The sequence below is a fragment of the Caretta caretta genome, chromosome 3, assembly GCF_965140235.1.
Source record: "Caretta caretta isolate rCarCar2 chromosome 3, rCarCar1.hap1, whole genome shotgun sequence".
NCBI lineage: Eukaryota > Metazoa > Chordata > Testudines > Cheloniidae > Caretta > Caretta caretta.
This window is the reverse complement of record NC_134208.1, coordinates 36,747,461-36,767,278: the sequence shown is the minus strand read 5'-3', so window position 1 is coordinate 36,767,278 and position 19,818 is coordinate 36,747,461. Positions and strand designations below refer to the sequence as shown.

The window sequence follows — 19,818 nt, the reverse complement described above, 5'->3', positions numbered from 1 at the left end:
CCAGGATTTTTTTTTTTTCAGGGCTAAAATACCCTTCAGAAATCTCCTGAATGAAAAGTGGAACTGCTCTAAATGCTGAGTTTAGAATTCCTCTGGTATCAGCCACTGGATACATTACAAAAATCTATATTTGCAACAAAGAGATCTGTTAAATCAAATCAGTTTGTAAACTCATTTGTACACTTCTAAACACACACACAAATTATACACACAATATTGTAAAATTCTGAAAAATTCTGCAAATTTTGTCAATAAATAAATGTGGCTCCAGCATAGCAGTGGGGAGCACAGGCCACTGGCTGCATTGAGGTGGGAGATCACTCTGAAGCCCCCACCTCCTCCGGGGACTCTGCAGTAAGGCTGCACCTAACCCTGCCCCAGAAACATCCTGGGGACCTGCCCCTCTGCTCCAGGTGCGGGCAGGCAGACTCAATCCATCAGGATCCAAGTATGGAGGGGCTTAGTGTAGGGGTATCCAGCTTTGGAGTGAGAGGTTTCTGTGTGGAGCAATCTGGGTGTGGGCAGCTCAGTGGGAGATCTGGATGCACAGGGGCTCGCTGGGGGGTTCTGGGTGCAAGGGCAATCAGACTCTGCAGGGGATCCAGGTGAATGTGATGGGCCTCAGCAAGGGGGTTGGGGGGGGGAGCTCAGTTGCAGTGTCTGGGTGCCAGGGGAGTGGAGCTTGATGGGGTGGGGGTCCAGGTGCAGCTGGTTGGGGAGAAGTGGCATTGGGTCTAGGTGTGGGGTCTCATCAGAGGGATCCAGGTGTAGGGGGGGTAGGGCTTGTCAGGGTGAGGGTTCAATGGGCCTCCTTAATGGGGGAGCCACAGCTGCTGCTGAGGGGACGCCACATACAGGGGTCCCCCTTCCCCCTGCTATTCCCCAATTCCCTTTTCTTTTCATTCTTCCTCCCCTTGCCCTATTCCACCCCCCTTCCTTCCCCACTGCCTCTTCACCCCAACCTCTCACTCCCCTTCCCTCATATCCCCCATCCCTCCCTCCTTACCCAGCCCCACCTAGGGCATTCACAGTTGCACAGAAAAGAGGAAGGCTCCCAACACACAGAAGGGGATCACGACTGGCACTAGGACCCAAGAGGTGGCGTTCAGCTGCTCAGTCAGTGGAGCAAAGAGGCTGCCTCCTTCAGCTGGGCAGCTCTGTGCTTGCAGTAATGGGGGGGGGGGCCAGTGGCACATAACCCTGTGTGCCCCCCCATGCCTCACCTCTGTTTGGGGGGGCATCCATGGTCCTCCTTCCCCACATGGCTTCCCTTTGCTTCCCTGCCTTTTTCAGCAGGGAAGCACAGGACTTCTGCGGGAGGGCTGTTTTCTGCAGGCACGCAGTCACGCAGAATCCTCCCAGGAGTAATTTAATATGTCAGTAATATATCATATAAATTCCATAGGGCTGTTGCCTTGAAGATTTTCAAAGTTATTGTTTAAACATACTCCGAAAACCTTGAAGTGCCTGGCATATCACATTTAACTCTGTACATTTCTTGTATAAATTTGGTGTGATATGAAGAAAGAACGGTTAAGGAAAAAGATTGGAACTCTTATATTATTAGTCCCAAGAAGGCCTTTAGCTCCAGAAAAGAGCACAGTTTCAAATAAAGGTGGCTAAATCTTCATTAGACACCTAAACATAGTCACCTACATCCAACAATTTCATACTTAATATGGGTATTCAGATGCCTAAATATAAATGTTAGTGCCTAAAGTTTGGCAACCGTTGAAAGTTGTGCCTACCTTTGTTGAAGTGTGAGGAAATCAGGCCACAAGCAATTAAAAGTCTGACCTGTCTTTTGACATGAATGCTTGATTAAAGGGTAAGAGAGCACAGATATGGCAAGTTTCCTATGGATAGGAGTCCAGTGCCTAACTTAAGCATTAGCTGTGATTATAGCATTTTTAGGGTTTGGATTCATTTTTCAATTGTTAGGTATTATTAAATGACGCAAATACCTCTCAGGCTGAAGTTATTTTAATAAGCTTTGAATCACAGAATTTACAGGTGATAGAATACCCTATTAGGTCACCTAGTCCAACTCCTTGGCAGCATAGGACTATGCCTTATTGACTATGATTATGAACCCGTGAAAACACAACTCAGAAAATAAGTTTCAAAAATTCTTGACATAAGTAAAATTTAAAAAAATAGATTAGAATTTAAACAAATATTCCTTAAAGAGCAAAGTGGGATGTTACTGTGGGTGCTGATATCAAGAAGTAAGCTATAGTATTTAGCCTCCCAGATCTTCCAGAAAAGCTTCTCTAATTATTTACCAGGAAAAGTGCCTATGCTGATATTAATAGGGAAAATTGTTTCATAAATCAATTTTGCACTAACCATATAAACAAAATGCATCTTGTATTGAGATGCTATTACTTTGCCTTGTACCTCAAAGGATAAGGTGAATTGGTATTCAAGAAAAAGGGTTGTTCTTTGTTCTCTATACTCAACATGACAATCTATTATCAGAGAAATTATAAGCACTCATATAAAGTACATTGTCCTTGACCCTTGCACAGATGCACAATTGAAAGGAACCTCCCCCTCCATCCTCTATCTCTCCATCGAGAACCAAGAAACATTTACCCGATCTATCCCCATCATATTGCTGTAATCTTCATCTTTGCCCTTCTCATCCTTTTCCACTGATCAAGCCAGGTCTAAAATTCAGCCCTGATCCTGCAATCAGCTCTTCATGGATAGACCTTTGCACCTGTACTGAACCCCATTGACTTGATCTACCAAGACATTGCCTCTAAACTCTGCTCAGGGTCTATATCTTGTCTATCAGCCCCAATTCAGTGTTGATTGTTATGTTCACAGCATACAGAGATAATAGGTGAAAACATAAAATCTTCTTGCTGAAAGGCTCAACATAATGCTACTTTATTTCATAGAATTCAGAACAACATACAAGAACCCAGAAAACACAGACAAAAAACAGACTGCTCCCTATAATACAGAGACACAACTCAAGCCACTGGTTCTCTGCAGAAACACCCAGATCGTATGCTTCCCTAGAAAGCCCCCATGCCAGCAAGCAGGACCAGGAAAACTGAAGTGACAGCTTGTAATTTTTACACAGTTTTCAATACATCCCATGATTAATCCTATCCCTAGTGAGTAGAGTTGCCAACCCACCAGGATTGTCCTGAAGTCTCCAGGAATTAAAGATTATGTCTGTGATGAAGCCTTCAGGAATAGGTCCAACCAAAATTGACAACCCTTCTAGTGAGTAAACTGTTTAAATTTAAGCATATGCGCAAACATATTGCTGAATCATGGCCTAAATGTGTAATAAATTGGAAACCTTTCCCTCAGACCTACTAGAAGGGCAAAGGAGCTCTCTTTTCTTTCCACCCCAGAGCCTCCAGATTGTTGTGTGACAGAATCTATTACTGTATCCTTTGTCAAACCTATTGGTTGCTGTTGGGGTAGGGAGGGTAGAGTGTCTACTCTATTCAGCCACTCCTCTAGCCACTCTGCTACCAGTGGCATGAACAGGACTTGGGGGTACTGTTGTCTTCTATTTTCAGGCCTCACTTTTTGGAACTCTTCCACAGTAGATTCATTTGTTTCTATTTTTACTATTGTTCAATAAAAAGAACAACACTGCAAAGCTTTGGGCACACTTTACAATCTTTTTAAGATATACTAACAGCTACCCAGACCCAACAAAATTATTCTAAGATCAGTGCTTGCCTCTAAAGCTGCCGAGTGGAACAGACATCATTCTTTATCCTATTTATAATCTACTCTTTATTATTTTATTCGTTCCCAAAACTGTGCTAGGCACTTTGGAGAAACACGTGTGAAGGCAAGCTCTCTGCCCCAAGCAAGGAGTGTTCAGTCTACTATTCAGTTTATGCCATGGGATGGAGACAAGAAACAGGGAAGGTATGAGACAAGATAGGGTAAGGATTACAATAGTAAGACCACATGGTCAGAGAGGGACCTGAAATTCTCGTAGTTCCTGAGAACCAGGCTGTATATGTTATCTGTGTGTGGTTATTTTTTGGAAGTGGGCAGGCTGGATAGAGGATGCATGCTTTATCTTAGTCTTTGTCATTTCCTTCGCTCTCTTTACCTGTTCCACTCCCCTGTCACATTCTGTTGAAATTTACCTGCTTTTGACTATCTGTGTGTCAAGGACTGTTTGATTGGATTTCAAAATGCAGAACCAACCATTAATGACCTAATTCTCTCCCATATCACAGAGTGCTTTCTGAGAAAAACAGACTGATTCCTGTACCTACACAGAGAATTAGCTCTGACCCCAAGGACAGATAGTCTGAAGTTACCTCAGCTGGAGGGAAGGAACTGGAGATATATAGATGGGGTTAACAATTAAGTCACTATCTTTGCCCATACACTTGTTATCTGTTCCCCAGCACGTCATCTACATTCTCTTTTTATTCACAAATAAATACCAGGCAGACTGCACATTATGCCTTTAGCTGAATGAAAGAAATGAGTTTTATCATCTTTGACTCTCCACCACACATTACCATCTAACACACACAGGCTATATCTGCGCTTAGCATGGCATGCAGAGCACAGGCACTACACATGTAGCTACATGGAGCAGTGAAAGGCTCCAGCAGTGGGGAAAGGCCCTGGCAGCTCCCCAAAGCTGGAGCCTTTCACTGTGCCAAGGAAAGTCTCCAGCAGCCAGCAAACAGTGGGAAAATGCACCTGTTGGCCCTTTGCCAAATGGTCAACATCTATACCCGAACAAATTTCTGTGCAAAAATCTGTATTTGCTTATACCCCGACTAGTTAAATGACATTTATAAAGGTGCATATCAAATTATGAATAGGGAAATTACTATGCAAATTGAATTATGTAATGTTAGTAGGGGAGTGGCTATGCTAATACCTGCGTTAAGCATCTGAACACGTCCAGGGTAAGTTGGATATTTCCAGAACTCTAAACAGAGTCAAATGGAAATGAGTGCTCATGCAGTTAGTAAAATGCTGAGCCTTCTGTCCTGACAACTCTGACTCCATTTTTCTGAGACCCTTACATACTTGCTTTGGCTTGTAAATCTTTTCTATCTGCCATCATATCTTTAGCAGCTTTTAGTAATAAACTCACGGTTTCTGACTATCTAATTTTGTAGAATGTTTGCCCTACATTATAATATTAATCCTTTTAATGCTGACAAGAATGAATAAATACCAGGAGCAGTGTGAAATGAATGAAAGGCAGGAGGTGAAGTATATGTACTATAGCCATTTCATCATAGGATGTCAAAATGAAAAGTGTTGTGCCTTTCCCCATTATGTCATACTAATCCACCTTTGTCCTTATATAAAGTAGAGCTGCTCTTTTGCATGTAACGTGTTCAATAAGTAATAGTGCTCCAGACATGGTAAGTGCTCTGCTTTAATTTTTACATCACAAGACACTGTGCCGTGTATAGGCAATCCAGAAAATTATCTACATTACTATGTATATTATTCTAAATGTATTAACATTTGTTCATAATTTGTATTATGTTTTTTTATATCACTTAATCTCCCATTGATATTACCTGACTTTAAAAACTATACCAATTACACAGGGAAGACAACTTGAAAGTGCACAGAATTCCAGCAGGAAACAGTGCATTGTAATGCATATCCTCAATTCTCTGCAGGATTCAGCAGACTGCAGATCAGTCAGGGTAGACTCTGCAGGGAAACAGGGTACTTTTCAGCTCTCTGTACTGCATATAATCATGCATCATATGATGCAGAAAGATATATTATTGTGTGTCAAATGAGCCTAGTGCTCCTCTTCTCTGTTTTCCCAACATCAGATATTGCAAAGTCAAAAAGGCTAAACCAAACTTGCTATGTTTTTGGAGCTGAAATTGTGTCGGCAATGTCCTGTATATTAAATTTTAAAGTGTTGCCTGTCATCACTGACCAGAGGCAGTTTCCTGAATAAGAGGCATTTGGTGCCAAGGGTCACCTCATATTACAGCTCAGCCCCCATAACTTCACTTACACCAAACTCTGAGTATAAAATACAATATTGTAAACATCACCAGGAGGTATAAATATAAATAGATATAAAGACTGGTATACAAAACTAAACAATGCAGCTGACTTTAGTAAACCCAATAACACATTTTACAGATCCTACAAACATGGTGCTACCTTATAAAAATTCTTACAGAAGTGCACTGGCAGAGTAATGACTTTGAATTTCACGAAGGGAGTATCTCAAGATCACATGGCTAGTCAATGGCACAGTCTGAATAGAACCCAGGAGCCCTAACAATGAGAGCATTGATCTAATGTCACTGCCTTATCTACAACTGAACAATTATTTCTGAGATATAAGCACACAGTGAAAATGCAGATGATTCAGAGCACACTGATGTAAAGTGGATAATGGAAGTCGATGGGTACTGCACATTGAATACTGAGAAAGAAAACGGATGAAGATTAAACTGAGGCTCTAGTAATAAAGATTGAATACGAACCCAGAAAAGACCCCTATGCATTGGGAGCCATGTTCCAAGGCAAGACCTTGTAGCTTCTTTTTAACATGATTTAAACTAACAGACATACTTTGTGTTAATTTGTAGCCTGTAATACTTTTAATTTGAATGACTTCACTTTTTAGGCAATTATAAATTATTCCAGTGCTACAGGTGTGGAAGCCATAATGGTAACTAATTCCATTACATTGTAATTATTCACAGCTCAAACTGAGAAAATGGTTCCAGAAAGGAAAACTGCAATGGCATAGTATTTTTAGTTCACTGCCACACCTCTCACCTGTCCCTCATTTCATATGCAAATGTTCTTCCATTCCTCGGAAACCTGATGTTATTACTCTATTATTAATGTAAACTATTTACAGTGCATTAGAAGTGCTAACCTATGAAACTGTAGCTATAGAAAATGTTGCTGATCCCCAAAAAATGAACCCATAGCTTCTCTCTCCTTTTAAAACATTTTAACGGTGAATTTAGTGCTTGTCAAAATTATCACATTCACAGTCCCATTCACAGAAGCTCACAGAAAGGTGCTGCAGCAGCCATCAGGTTTTCCCACATTGTCCCACTACCTTTGACCAGACTTAACAGACCACTGTTAGTGTTCAAAAAGTCATCATTTATCAGGCTGATTCCATATGTGATTTTTATATTAATAATACTGAGCGCTTATGCATGGTCTTGGATCAAAGTATCTTAAAGTATGGGATAACTTAAGGGCCAAATTCTGGTTGCAGTGAAATAATTTAATGTTTTGTCATTCCCATGAATGGGACCAGGGTTAAGTCCTAAATAATTAAGCCTCAGTCATTAATTGTTAATCTTAACAGAAAAAGTAATCAAAAGGAACTCAGCATGGAGCAATGATTTTTTTTTTTCTGATTTATCCTCCAAGAAGTGGTTTGAGACCGTCATAGAAAACAGAACTGTATCTAACTATAAGAAGCTACCCCAATGAGCATACTTTCTTATAGGCCATCAAACAATCAACAAATGTTGATCATTTTTTAACATTGCCGATCTGGTTGGATTCAAGCAAGTGATCAAAAGAAGAAATTCTCCATATTCTGCTACAAAACCTCTGAGCCAGTTGTCCCACATCTGTTAAAGCTGCTTGTACTCTTTTTGTTTTGGGGGTTTTTTTTGGCCCCACATTCTTACATAGTTATAGTCTCACCTTTGGGATTCAGCAGGTTGAATGGTATACTCTCTGCAATTACCCTTATGTGTAGGAAAAACCAAGCTCTAGCTATTGGATTTACAACATTGGTGAGGTTAGCAATATTAAATGCTGATGCAATATTTGTCTACTGCTCACATGACAATCATGATAATACAGTAGAAGTCTCTCAAATATATAGCTTCTATGAACAGAGACTGTATTATCTTGGCAGACTTATTCTTCAACATGTACTCATGGGGACTCTAGGGTGTTTCTGTGAAGTACAGTACTTTACATTTAACGATAATGTCTCTAAGCCCTGGTCTACACTAGGAGTTGAGGTTGAATTTAGCAGCGTTAAATCGATTTAACCCTGCAACCGTCCGCATGATGAAGCCCTTTTTTTTCAATGTAAAGGGCTCTTAAAATCAATTTCCTTACTCCACCCCTGACAAGGGGATTAGTGCTGAAATCGGCCTTGCTGGGTCAAATTTGGGGTACTGTAGACGCAATTAGATGGTATTAGCCTCTGGGAGCTATCCCAGAGTGCTCCATTGTGACCACTCTGGACAGCACTCTCAACTCAGATGCACTGGCCAGGTAGACAGGAAAAGGCCCGCAAACTTTTGAATCTCATTTCCTGTTTGGCCAGCGTGGCAAGCTGCAGGTGACCATGCAGAACTCATCAGCAGAGGTGACCATGATGGAGTCCCAGAATCGCAAAAGAGCTCCAGCATGGACTGAACGGGAGGTATGGGATCTGATTGCTGTATGGGGAGAGGAATACATGCTATCAGAACTCCGTTCCAGTTTTCGAAATGCCAAAACATTTGTCAAAATCTCCCAGGGCATGAAGGACAGAGGCCGTAACAGGGACCTAAAGCAGTGCCACATGAAACTTAAAGAGCTTAGGCAAGCCTACCAGAAAACCAGAGAGGCAAATGGCCACTCCGGGTCAGAGCCCCAAACATGCTGCTTCTATGATGAGCTGCATGCCATTTTAGGGGGTTCAGCCACCACTACCCCAGCCATGTTGTTTGACTCCTTCAATGGAAATGGAGGCAACACGGAAGCAGGTTTTGGGGACGAGGAAGATGATGATGATGAGGTTGTAGATAGCTCACAGCTAGCAAGCGGAGAAACCGGTTTTCCCGACAGCCAGGAACTGTTCCTCACCCTGGACCTTGAGCCAGTACCCCCCGAACCCATCCAAGGCTGCATCCCAGAACCGCCAGGCAGAGAAGGGACCTCTGGTGAGTGTACCTTTTAAAATACTATACATGGTTTAAAAGCAAGCATGTTTAATGATTAATTTGCCCTGGCATTCGCAGCTCTCCTGGATGTACACCCAAAGCCTTTGCAAAAGTTTGGGGAGGGCAGCCTTATTCCGTCCACCATGGTAGTACACTTTACCACTCCAGGCCAGTAGCACGTACTCGGGAATCACTGTAGAACAAAGCATTGCAGTGTATGTTTGCTGGCGTTCAAACATCCATTCTTTATCTCTCTGTGTTATCCTCAGGAGAGTGATATCATTCATGGTCACCTGGTTGAAATAGGGCGCTTTTCTTAAGGGGACATTCAGAGGTGCCCGTTCCTGCTGGGTTGTTTGCCTGTGGCTGAACAGAAATGTTCCCCGATGTTAGCCATGGGGACGGGGGAGAAGGGAGGGGCTAGCCACACGGTGCAGGGAGGCAAAATGCGACCTTGGAACGAAAGCACATGTGCTATGTATGTAATGTTAACAGCAAGGTTTACCCTGAAAGAGTGTACCCATTGTTCTATGAAATGTGTCTTTTTAAATACCACTGTCCCTTTTTTTTTTCCTCCACCAGCTGCATGTGTTTCAAGGATCACAGGATCTTCTCCTTCCCAGGGGCTAGTGAAGATTAGAAGGCAAAAAAAATGCACTCGTGAGGAAATGTTCTCTGAGCTCATGCTGTCCTCCCACACTGACAGAGCACAGATGAATGCATGGAGGCAGAAAATGTCAGAGTGAAGGAAAGCACAAAATGACCGGAGGAGAGGTGACGAGCTGAAGAGAGGGCTGAAGCTGAAAGGTGGTGGCAGTGTGATGAGAGGAGGCAGGATTCAATGCTGAGGCTGCTGGAGGATCAAATTAATATGCTCCAGCATATGGTTGAGCTGCAGAAAAGTCAGCTGGAGCACAGCCTGCCGCTACAGCCCCTGTATAACCCACCTCCCTCCTCCCCAAGTTCCATAGCCTCCTCACCCAGACGCCCAAGAACACGGTGGGGGGGCCTCAGGCCACCCAGCCACTCCACCCCAGAGGATTGCCCAAGCAACAGAAGGCTGGCATTCAATACTTTTAAAGTTTTAAACTTTTAAAGTGCTGTGTGGCCTTTCCTTCCTTCCTCCACCACCCCTCCAGGTACTTCTCTCCTCCACCACCCCTCCCGGGCTACCTGGGCAGTTATCCCCCTATTTGTGTGATGAATTAATAAACAATGCATGAATGTGAAGCAACAATGACTTTATGCCTCTGCAAGCGGTGATCAAAGGGAGGAGGGGAGAGTGGTTAGCTTATAGGGAAGTAGAGTGAACCAAGAGGCGGGGGGGTTCATCAAGGAGAAACAAATAGAACTTTCACACCGTAGCCTGTCCAGTCGTGAAACTGGTTTTCAAAGCTTCTCTGATGCTCACCGCACCCTCCTGTGCCTCAACCTCCCACTCTGCCATAAACGTCTCCCCCTTACTCTCACAGAGATTGTGGAGCACACAGTAAGCAGTAATCACAATAGGAATATTGGTTTCGCTGAGGTCTAACCAAGTCAATAAACTGCGCCAGCGTGCTTTTAAACATCCAAATGCACATTCTACCACCATTCTGCACTTGCTCAGCTTGAAGTTGAACAGCTCCTGACTACTGTCCAGGCAGCCTACGTATGGCTTCATAAGCCATGGCATTAAGGGGTAGGCTGGGTCCCCAAGGATACATATAGGCATTTCAACATCCCCAACGGTTATTTTCTGGTCTGGGAATAAAGTCCCTTCCTGCAGCTTTTGAAACAGACCAGAGTTCCTGAAGATGCGAGCATCATGTACCTTTCCCGGCCGTCCCACATTGATGTTGGTGAAACGTCCCTTGTGATACCCCAGTGCTTGCAGCACTATTGAAAAGTACCCCTTGCGGTCTATGTACTCGCCGGCTTGGTGCTCCTGTGCCAAGATAGGGATATAGGTTCCGTCTATGGCCCCACCACAGTTAGGGAATCCCATTGCAGCAAAGCCATTCACTATGACCTGCACATTTCCCAGGGTCACTACCCTTGGTATCAGCAGATCTTTGATTGCGTTGGCTACTTGCATCACAGCAACCCCCACAGTAGACTTGCCCACTCCAAATTGATTCCTGACTGACCGGTAGCTGTCTGGCATTGCAAACTTCCACAGGGCTATCGCCACTCACTTCTCAGCTGTGAGAGCTGCTCTCATCTTGGTACTCATGCTCTTCAGGGCGGGGGAAAGCAAGTCACAAAGTTCCATGAAAGTGCCCTAATGCATGCGAAAGTTTCGCAGCCACTGGGAATCATCCCAAACCTGCAACACTGTGTGGTCCCACCAGTCTGTGCTTGTTTCCCAGGCCCAGAATCGGTGTTCCATCCTGCCCCATTAGCACCATGATGCCCACATTGCCAGGGCCTGTGCTTTGAGAGAAGTCTGTGTCCATGTCCTCATCACTCTCGTCACCACACTGACATCGCCTACTCACCTGGTTTCATTTTGCCTGGTTCTGGTGCTGCATATACTGCTGGATAATGCGTGTGGTGTTTAATGTGCTCCTAATTGCCAAAGTGATCTGAGCGGGCTCCATGCTTGCCGTGGTATGGCGTCTGCACAGAAAAAAGCTGCGGAACGATTATCTGCCATTGCTCTGACGGAGGGAGTGGCGACTGATGACATGGCTTACAGGGTTGGCTTACAGGGAATTAAAATCAACAAAGGGGGAGGCTTTACATCAAGGAGAAACAAAAACAACTGTCACGCAGAATGGCCCCTCAAGGATTGAACTCAAACCCCTGGGTTTAGCAGGCCAATGCTCAACCCACTAAGCTATCCCTCCCTCTGGTATTTCAGGCAGGACTGAATCCCCATTTAGGTTTTCAAGGTGCCCCTGACAGACTTCACCAAAAGGATTGTCAGCTGTTGATTTCACAGAGGGAGGAAGGGAAGGAGAAGCAAATGAATACAAAACAAATCTGGTCTATTTCTTGTTTTGATCCACTCCATCTATCTTTTACATCTTTGGCTGGCAGCAGACGGTGCAGTAGGACTGCAAGCCATCCACATCTCCTGGCTGCTCAGCAGAAGATGGTGCAATAGGACTGCTAGCCATCCTCATCTCCTGCAAGCTCACCATAAGATGGTACAATAGGACTGCCTGCAGGACTAAAGAGAATGACCTGGTCAAGTCACTCCTAATTTAGTCCCTGCACCCATGTCTGCCCAGGTGCTCCTGACTGACCATACTGAGGCAGCCATGAGCACCTCAAACATGAGGACGATAGTTTTCAGGCCTGTAGCACCTTTTGCTGCCACAAGGCAATGGGTTGCTGCTGCTGTGTAGCAATGCAGTACTGCGTCTGCCAGGACCCAGGAGATATACGGAGACAGTGAGCTGAGCGGGCTCCATGCTTGCCATGGTATGGTGTCTGCACAGGTAACTCAGGAAAAAAGGTGCAAAACAATTGTCTGCCATTGCTTTCATGGAGGGAGGGAGGAAGGGCCTGACGACATGTACCCAGAACCACCCTCGACAATGTTTTAGCCCCATCAGGCATTGGGATCTCAATCCAGAATTCCAATGGGCAGCAGAGACTGCGGGAACTGTGGGCTAGCTACCCACAGTGCAACGCTCCAGAAGTCGATGCTAGCCTCGGTATTGTGGAAGCACTCTGCCCAGTTAATACACTTAGAGCATTTTGTGTGGGGACACACACAATCGACTATATAAAAACAATTTATAAAAAAACGACTTCTATAAATTTGACCTAATTTCATACTGTAGACATACCCTAATTGTGCAGTAGTCAAATGGACCTTCCTTTATTCTCCTTTGCTATTACAACAGCATTGCTTAATTGTCTATTACTCACCCACTAGTAAATTTCTGCCTCTCAAGCAGAGTCATGTCCATTGATTTCACCAGTTCCCATTTAACTTTCAGTGGAATAATAACCTAAATCATATAAAAATAACGAGGAGCCCTTGTGGCATCTTAGAGACTAACACATTTGTTTGAGCATAAGCTTTCATGGGCTAAAACCTACTTCATCAGATGCATGGAGTAAAAAATACAGTAAGCAGTATATATATTACAGCACATGAAAAGATGGGAGTTGCCTTACCAAGTGGGCAACTCCGATCTTTTCATGTGCTGTAATATATATTCTGCTTACTGTATTTTTCGTTCCATGCATCTGATGAAGTGGGTTTTAGCCCACGAAAGCTTATGCCCAAATAAATGTGTTAGTCTCTAAGGTGTCACAAGGACTCCTTGTTGTTTTTGCTGATACAGACTAACACGGCTACCATTCTGAAACCTAAATCATATAGGATAAATTGAATCACCAAGGAGAACAAGATTGGTTAGAACTGTTATTTATACCTGGGCCAGATTTCAGAAGAACTCATCTCCCACTAAATTTAGTGACCAGATTTTCAAAAGAACTCGACAGCCAGCACCTCTTTGTTCTCTAAGAGTTGATGAGTTCTTCTGAAAATCTCACTAATAATACTACTGGTATCACGCATGGAGCTTTACAGCCCATAGTCCCGGCTCCCAGGAATTTACCATTTAAGGTGCTGATCCAGCCGCAATTTATACTCAAATGTAAAACTCCCTTTGACCCTAATGGGAGCTGAATCCAGCTCTTAGCTTATCTTAATAGTGAAGCTTTTTTATTTCCATAGAAGCTGAGGATGCTCAGCATCATTCAGGGAGCAATCAGCACTGGGACACACTTAGCCCTAAGGCCCTGATCCTGTAAAAATACACATACGCACATTTAATTTTACTCATGTTGATTTCAGTGGGAATACTTACAGCGCCAAAAGTTAAGCACATCTGTAAGTCTTCACAAGATCAGTACCTATGGGCTTCATTCTGCTCCATTAAAATTAAAATTAGACAAAAAATTACCCATGAATATTATTTTCTAAAATAGATCTCCCCGAAGATGGATGAAAGTTGAGATGGATGGAGGGACAGCTGCCTGGATCTCTCTTCTGCATGCTTGTTTACAGTTATCACCATTAACTGACTTTTTAAAAAAAAAAAATGCTCACTCCCCTCACCCCATTTTATTTTTATAAGAAAAAAAATTCTGTATTCAAACACACAGCCCATTTCAAAGCTACAGTGGTAGCCAGGAAATACTTTAGAGATCAGGTGAAATGAATTCAAGAAGAGTGAAAATGGTCTTTGGTTCTGCTCTGTTACCTTTTCCTGAAGAATCACTGCAGAGATGTGAATCATCTTCATCGTACTGTGCTTCGTTTCTTGCGGGCATTTTCACAGATCCCTCCTGCTTCTTTTGTCTCCCCGTTTCAGACGCAGGCATTTTTCCCTTGGTCACTGTGACATTAAGGGTTTAATAGCAGCTGGAACATATAGTGGGGAAGGCAGCATGACTGAAAAAAAGACACCTTGTAATGAGGAATATCAATTAGGTAATAAAGTCAAGAAAAATGGAAAAACACAGGGAGCTTCAGCTCACTTGGCTTAAAGCAAAAACATAGCTTTTAGTATTATAACAACTAAAATCCCTACTTTAAATAAACTGAAAACCAGCTACACACAGACAACAAGGTCATTTGTCTTTATAGGGAAAGTCTCTTTCTCGAGAGAAGGAACAAATAAGACACTTAAAAACTATCAGAGGCTAACAATTTTTAAAGAATCCATTAATAACATAATAGAAATAATTGCATAAAACACTAGTGGAAACAATTGCTTCTGGACTAGCTGAGATATACATCAAAATGATAAATACTGTCTTTGTAAAGTATATGAAATATTGTTTTACCTCTCCTAGTTAGCCCTCTTAACAAAACATGCCTTCTATTTACATTTAGAAAACTAAATGATTGTGTTTCATGAAGAATGAAAGACCAAACACATTGACAATGCTGTCTTTGTTCTTACATTTAATTCCTTTCTTTGGGAACTACAGTTAGTGTCTACATTTATGTTAAATAACAAACAAAAAATACAGGAAAATAAGAGAGATGTATATTTTAAAGTTATGTATTTTTCTTGCAAAAGGCTTTTGACTGAATGATCTCCAAGTACGCCAGTATGGCCAATCTCCACATAAGATGCTAAGTCTCAGTTCCACTAACAAATTAAGCACTGAGGGAGACAGCAAGGCCTGGGGACATTGAGGGGTGGGTCAGGTGCCCACGGGGGTCAGGGGCACCAAAATACACATTCACCCAGGGCACCATTTTCCCTAGACCAGCCCCAGTTGTAAGATTGAATCAAGCTCAAAGGCTTTTTTCCACACTTGTTACTGTAACTAATCATCATCATCGGCCATCCCTCGATTCAGATCTCTACCACAGATTTACATATGGGTCCTGAGACCCATATAATAACTAACTAATATAAACATTTTAAAAGGGATAATCTTAAATACTATAAACTTAGACTCTTGAATGTGCAGTCTGTTGGAGCCTACATTAGGGCCTGATCCTGCAAGGTGCTGAACATCTTCAACTCACATTGAACTCCTAAGAAAACTAGCCAATTGCTGGTTTTGTGTCCAAGTAGAAGAGCTGTACCTTGACATATATTTTGTGTTTGGAAAATCCAAAGCTAAAATTAACAGTGAAGAAAGGATTTAAAGGTGTCTTGCACTGCTTGTAGGTGGGCATTCCACTGCTCAAGGCCCACAGTCTCGATTCTGCTAGCAGGAGTGGAATGAGCTCATTGTTCAATTATCATGCACATTGTCCTTATTTTAGATAATTTTCCTATTATTTCCTAACAGCAGGAAAACCAGAGAATGGAAACTGTAACACATGGCACACGTATATCTGCACCTAGTCCCAAGGATCCCCTTTGCAAATGAGATCTTGCACTTTGTAGAGCTTTTTTCCCCCCCATGGTAAACTATTTAAATGAATAACCACATTTAAAGTACTCCTGGGGAAGAACCAATTTAAGGAAAACCATCCAGGAATTCACTGCAAATGAGATGCAGCATCTCCAAAGACTGTGTTTCTTACCGTAATGGTGACAGGCTTACATTGGCAGCTAACAGTGAATACCAGAGAGTCAGGAATCTATCCATTATGCCTCGGTTTAAACCAGCTAGGCAAAAGGCCTTTTTTATCCCTTAAAATAAATACATAAGTAGCTTTCACAGCAAATAAAATGTATGCCTAACTAGTGACTGCTTATGTTCTTGTAGCTTATATATTAGGGGGTCCCCATAGGAACAGAAGTTATATGCTAATAAAGTATAAAATTGAGAGCAATGCTGTCCTTTCCTGGAGTAATCAATCATACATCAGATTTTTGTCATATCACACATCTCCCTTTAGTCCTGCGAGTTCATGAGATTCTCCTATTAATTCAATATTATTTGTACTGTGGTTGATGTTAGTGGCAAAATTTCCGTTGATGCCAATGGAAGCAGGATTGGGATCTTAGCTCTAAGGGGTAGTTTGCATTCAGAGTGTACCTCTTCACAGCTGATCTCCCAGTTCTGATGCTTATAAACCTAGCACATAACAAAAATTAACCCCAGCAGTCATGCAAGAAAGCGCTACAAGGTACCACTTAGTCTTGTCAGGATCTATCTGATCATCCAGTCTCTCTCCTGCCTGGACTGATTCTTGTTTAGCTGTAACAATGTGAAGAAACGCCTGACCGGCAGAATTAAAACATGAGGTTCAAGATGCAACTCCGCTTTACACACTGGGGAGACCAAATACAACATGCACAACCCAGTATCTAGAATCAGTCTTTACTGAGTCTGCCTCTGTGCTCATGTATATCTACATTTGCAAAATTCATTTCCAAAGAGTTTGGCTCATAAGATGAATTGCTGCATAGACGTCAGCTCCTTTGTGGTTGTATGCCCATGCATTTGTTGTTAGAAGCCATAACTTGCTGCACCAGCTAGGTAAGGTCTCATCAATTCCCTTCTTTGAGATTCCTTCACCTGTCATAGACATGTGACCTTTATGTGAGGCAAATATCTGTTGAAAAGAGGTACTGCTTCAAATTACCTGAAGGCTTTACTCACTGTCATGAGGATTCTTAGTTCAAAAGTAACCTGGAATGAATATATTTATTTCTGATGGTTTCCTAGGCTGAGTCGTTACTGCTGCATTCATCAGTTGATGGCATATTGGGCATCATTAAGAGCACTGAAGTATATGAATTGCAACAGGTTATATCAGCAGTCATCTCTGGAGTTGTTCCTTCTCATTTTTTCCCTTGAGTTAGCTAAACCCGATGAGTTAGATTAAATGACTTGAATAGTGTTTTACTAGTATCTTTTATTTCTGTCACTATTCTGAAAACATCAATCCATAAATGATCATTCCAAGTTAATTTTCATCTGTGTGCATTTAAAATATCCTCAGCTATTCCTTGCAGTTTGCTCGTCAAAAAAAAGCAAGGTGCCGCTACAAGAGTCTGATAACTGGACAGGTTATCATCCCACAAAGGAATATTTTTGCACTGCACATGTAAGGAAGATGTGGGTCCAGCTGGCTAACACACCCAACACTTGCTACAAGAGTCAGTGGGGTCTCCGCAACATTTAGAAACTTGTAGGTCATAAGGAGATAATTCAAGCACCCTGCCTCTTATTTTCATTTTTTGGCTTCATCGTCTATTTGTTGCAAAAATTTAACCCCACTTGCCACATCCTTTTGAAGCAGCTGTTCCTTTTGGTATGGCTGATATCTTCTCTTCCTGGAGCCACTATTGGTGGTGGTGGCTTGGAATTGATTGTTTTGATTTATGCTTCAGTGCCAAGGCAAAATGTTATTAAATATTCATATTACAGTAGCACCTAGAAGCTCCTATCAGGCTAGAGGCGGTATTGTATACAAACACATACAAATACAATGATAATTTATTTTTTTAATTGCTCATTTTCCAAATCCATCATCCGTGATTATCATAGCTGGACCTTTGAAAAAGTTGTTTTCTGATAGAGAGCACTTCACATCACTCAGAATGCGGTTGTACATGCAGCGCACAGGTCATATTAGCACATCATGCTAATTAGCCAAGTATTCCACCAGCCTGGCCAAAGTCAGCAAGAGTCAAGAGACAACAGCTGTCCTCTCTGTAACTTAAGAACCTTTCTCAATGTTGCCATTTCACTGACTTTTCTTGTCGCCTTAATGTCACACAACTCAGTGAACTGAAGAGTGAAGTTCAGCTAAACTCACATCTGTGCTGAGCGCATTGTGCATGCACTTCCTTCAGTTTGGTTCTTTTCCCCATTGAGCAGGACAAATTACTTCAGAGCATTTCGAAGTTTACTGATGCAAAGCATTCACTCAGATGCATCTCCAAATTCAAATGAACCACACTTTTCACTGCATCCAGATTACGCTTTTCTGTAAGTATGAAATTATTTCAGATCTGGCTTCTCTGGAATGAGTGTCAGTGAGTCAAATTCAGAAATATACTTTAGTTTACTTCTATAACCATTCAATGTCCCCCAGCCACCCCATCAACTAACTCTGACTTTTTGCCTATCACTTAATATAGCTTAACATCTATCTTTTGTACTCAGTAAATTTGTTTTACTGTTTATCTTTACGAGTGAGTTTGCCTGAAGCGTGTGGCAAATCTGCTCAGGTTTTGCAAAGGCTGATGTATATCCACTTTCCATTGATGAACCAATTAATAAATTTGCACTGCCCATCTTGAGCAGAGCAAAATGGTATATTCCTGAGATGCAAGGCTGGGAGCTAGGGGGGATCTGGCCGGTGCCTTTCCCTGTGTGATTCATGAGTAGCTCTGGGAGCATTCATGCAATCAAGCTGGGTGTGGATCTCCACATGTTGTTGTGCTGAGTGTTAACAGCACTTGGAGGGGTTTGCTGCTTGTCACTAGCAAGGCATTGTGAGAGTCAGCCCAGGCTGGAGAGAGTTAAAGGGGATACAGGGGTCCCACAGCCCCAGGCTGCACCCTGGGGATCCCATCATAGAAATTAATTATTCTATCTTTAGAATAGGGTCTGTATAGTGTGAAGTAGATAAGGAAAGTGGCCATGTATTGAACAATGAGGAAAAAACAAATATTCATTAGCTGCTCACTTAGCGAGCCCTATCCATCATCCTGTGCATTGAAAGAAGCTGGGGTCCTGTGAAACAATTAGTAAGTGATCATGTAATTAAAGACTATGTCATAATGCATACATGTGCCGGGACAGAATTAAGTATATACTGGGACTCTCAATTCTGGCATTTCCTAATTTTTGAGTGATTTACTTTGCAACCGTTTACTTTGCATTTTTAATGCAGTTTTTTTGTGTGTAATATTGTCTACGTTTGGCAATGATTCCATGAAAGGACAGACACCATAATGTGAAAATCATGGAATTTGACCTTAAAAGACAGACAAACTTGATGTGATGTGTTTAGCACACCATTGTTTACTGCTTATAACTACAGAGCCATACAAGGCAACAATGAATGCCCAGTAGAAAAAAAATGGAAAATTTGTAGCAGAAAATCATATTTAGCTACAAGATAGCACTTTACATATTTAGCCATTTTTATTATTTCATTTTAAAAATGTTATTTTTACTCATTAAAAATGTGTCTAGACCATCTGAATACATTGTGTCTTGTCTCATAGAACGGGTCTTTTAACTTTTCCAGGCACAAGATGAGTGGTAAATCTTCTTTGGCTCGGCATCACCATTGTGTGCACAAGTGTTCTGAGGATATTTTAAAACAATATCATGATATAAAATTGTGCTGAATTAATTCTAACCATTGAGATCTTAAACCTGACTTGATTATTTGCCAATTATAAGTACGCCTGAAGTAAAATACAGTTTTAATCCTGATAGAGTAGCCTATCTGGATCTACCTATCTAAGTGTTTGTATGGGAACCAGAACCATATATTATTGTGCTGGAGGAT

At 42.1% G+C, this 19,818-nt stretch overlaps 1 long non-coding RNA gene across 1 annotated transcript in view; it reads right to left on the bottom strand.

The window, feature by feature from the left end:
- The window catches only part of LOC142071509 (uncharacterized), an 88,674-nt gene extending 74,285 nt beyond the window's left edge, over positions 1–14,389 (bottom strand). The window contains exon 1 of the long non-coding RNA XR_012667568.1: positions 14,132–14,389. This is a non-coding gene — a long non-coding RNA (uncharacterized LOC142071509). The remainder of the gene's footprint in view (positions 1–14,131) is intronic.
- Positions 14,390–19,818: the final 5,429 nt, after the last annotated feature.